We start from the raw sequence: 3126 nt of genomic DNA, 5'->3' as shown, positions 1-3126 counted from the left end.
CACTATACCTGAAACAACCAACAGACAAACAAAAACAGTTCCAATAGACATCCTCGAAAAAATTAGAGAAAAAAGAAAAGCGAAAGCAAAATGGCAAAAACACAGAACAACAGAAAACAAAAAACACCTAAACAAACTCACAAAATAAATAAAGAACAAAATAAAAGAGCACAACGACAACGAGTTCACAAAGTTCATCGAGTCACTATCTGCTCACAAAAACAACAATTACCCCCTATGGAAAGTCACAAAAAAATAAAGAAGACAACAAAAATGGTACCAACAATCAGAAGAGCAGACAACACATGGGCAAGAAGTAACGAAGAGCAAGCTGAAGAATTTTACAACCACCTAGGCAACACATTCACCCCACACAACATCAACAATAGCAACCACAATAGTCATACGGACGAGGATGCGCTAACTACTAGTACACCAACTGACAATCACCATACCCAAAGCAACCGCACAAGAAATCAGAAACATAATTGAGGAAACAAGAAACAATAAAGCACCAGGAATCGATCTAATTAACAGCCAAATCTTGAAAAAACTTCCGCCAAAAGCGATAAGACAAACCACAATAATAGTAAACGCAATACTAAGAATACAATACTTTCCAAAAGCTTGGAAACTGGCAAAAATCATAATGATACCCAAACCAGGCAAGGACCCACACGAAACCAAGTCCTACAGACCAATCTCACTACTTCCGGTGTTCTCTAAGATAGTAGAGAATATAATCTACGACCGGATAAAACCAATAATAGAGAAGAACCATCTAATACCGGATCACCAATTCGGATTCAGAAACAAACACCCCACAATAAAACAAACGCAAAGACTCGTCAATGAAATCCTACAGGCGCTGGGAACAGAACAATACTGCACGGCACTCTTTATGGACATCGAAAAAGCATTCGATAAAATAAACCACACTAGCCTACTACAATCAATCAGGAAACAGTTCTCGGGGCAGATATACCAACTAATCAAATCATACCTAAGCAACAGAAGCTTCATAGTAAAAATCAAAAAGACACACTCGGAAGCTAAAGAAATCAAGGCAGGAGTTCCGCAAGGAAGCGTCCTAGGACCAATTTTATACACACTATACACGGCCAACATACCAACAACTAACAATAGCAAAATACTGACATTCGCGGATCACACAGCTGTACTAGTCAGGCACACTAACCCTGCAACAGCAGTTACATTACTACAAGAACATATCACAAAAATAGGAAAGTGGCTTCAAGCGAAGCAAATCAAAGCAAACCCCGATAAATGCAAACATATTACATTTACACTGCGAAAACAGAAACCACCAAACATTGTACTAAACGGCACACACATAATACAAACAAGGCAAGTCAAATACCTAGGACTCCACTTAGATACACGACTCACATGGAAACAGCATATTACAGCAACAATAGACAAAATACAGATGGCAAGGAGACAAATGTACTGGCTAACAAGTCGAAAATCCAAACTAAGCATAGAAAACAAACTAAAAATATATAAAATGGTCATAAGACCAATCTGGACGTACGGAATAACACTATGGGGAACAGCAGCAATGAGCCATATAATCAAAATAGAGGCATCGCACTCTAAAATACTCAGAACAATAGTAACCGCGCCATGGTACGTTAGAAACGAGGACATCCGGAAAGACCTGGGAATACCAACGGTCAAGGAGGAGATCAACAAAAGTGCAAGAAGGTACGGAGAAAGAATAGCAACGCATCTAAATCGGCTGGCAGCGGAAACGGTCGACACATCAAACATAAAAAGAAGATTAAAAAGGAAACACCCAACCGATCTCACAGAGGACATAACCCAACAAACACGATGGCGGTACCCCGCTGGGGGTAGCCACCCACATGTTATATTAGTATACAGCTACAACATTTTACCAAATGTCCTACTGGACAAATTGTAAAATCCAAATAAATAAATAAAAAAAACTTTCAAATAGAAATTCGTTGTTTATTGTGAATACACATATGTAATTTATATTTTTCTTAGGCAATAAACATTATATATATGTAAATTCTATAGAATTTAGAATATCAACCGACGGTTTGACTTTCACTGTGTTTACTGGGAGTCGGTCGAACGACTTGGACGGGGACTTGGGATAGAAAATAAAACAGGACTTGGAGAAGCGAAGATTGAACAAAGAAAAAAGCAAGTTAAGAGCCAGAGGGAGAAAGAGAAGACTTAGACAATCGATTGTTGAGTTTTCACAAATCGATCGCCTGATTTCCGAAAATATTACAACATTCCATACATATGTCGGAGATGAAAGAACACCGGAGCCTTTGGAATTTTGTATAATCCCGCAACATTGAAACCTAGAGTCTACTATAGCTGTAATTGAACAAATGTAGTTATTCAATCCGATTGTAATTGTTCGAGAATTGTGATAATGAGCTTGGGCTCGAGACGACAGTCAGTCGCTGAACGTAGCCGCGGTCACGGGATGAACGCCTTGTCTAACAAAGGCATGGAATAATTCTATAGCTCTCCTTAAAAAGGAAATAGTTGTAACACTCGAAGTAAACATTCCAACGGTCTCTGTCCTGTAGCTCGCCACATGCAGACCCTATTCTTCGAGTAAGATGATTGCCAGATGTCGATCCGTCTCCGCAGTACATGTTCGGCTAGCTCGAGGGCCCGTTATAAATCTTAAGATTTAGTCAACTAAAGTCCTTCAAACAGGCAAACAGTCTTTGCCCCAACTACGGGAAAATAGGGGAGACCTATTTTTCAACGAGCGGCGTCTCCCACTAGCAACTTTCCCTCGAGGACGGCTAACATCTTTTTCTAACCACCGATATGGAGATTGACCAATTAGCAGCAACGCCAATTTCCCTTACTTTCTGAACGAAGGCTTTTCTCGACGAATCCGATGATCTCGTGTCCTTAGACACACCCCATTATAGTTTTCCTCTGTGGCATCATCGGGACGGGAAAGTCATTCCCGCTCGCGATCTCATCGATGAAAAAGCGTAACCCCTTACGACCGGTGAATATTACGCGTCCGACTTAGATTTTGTGAGTACGTTCATCTATCATCCCGTCGACCGCGGATTCGTTATTGAACCTAGGATGATT

Source organism: Bombus vosnesenskii, unplaced genomic scaffold (genome assembly GCF_011952255.1).
Source record: "Bombus vosnesenskii isolate JDL3184/JDL3185 unplaced genomic scaffold, Bvos_JDL3184-5_v1.1 scf7180000015851, whole genome shotgun sequence".
NCBI classification, from domain to species: Eukaryota; Metazoa; Arthropoda; class Insecta; order Hymenoptera; family Apidae; genus Bombus; species Bombus vosnesenskii.
This window is presented reverse-complemented; position numbering follows the sequence as displayed.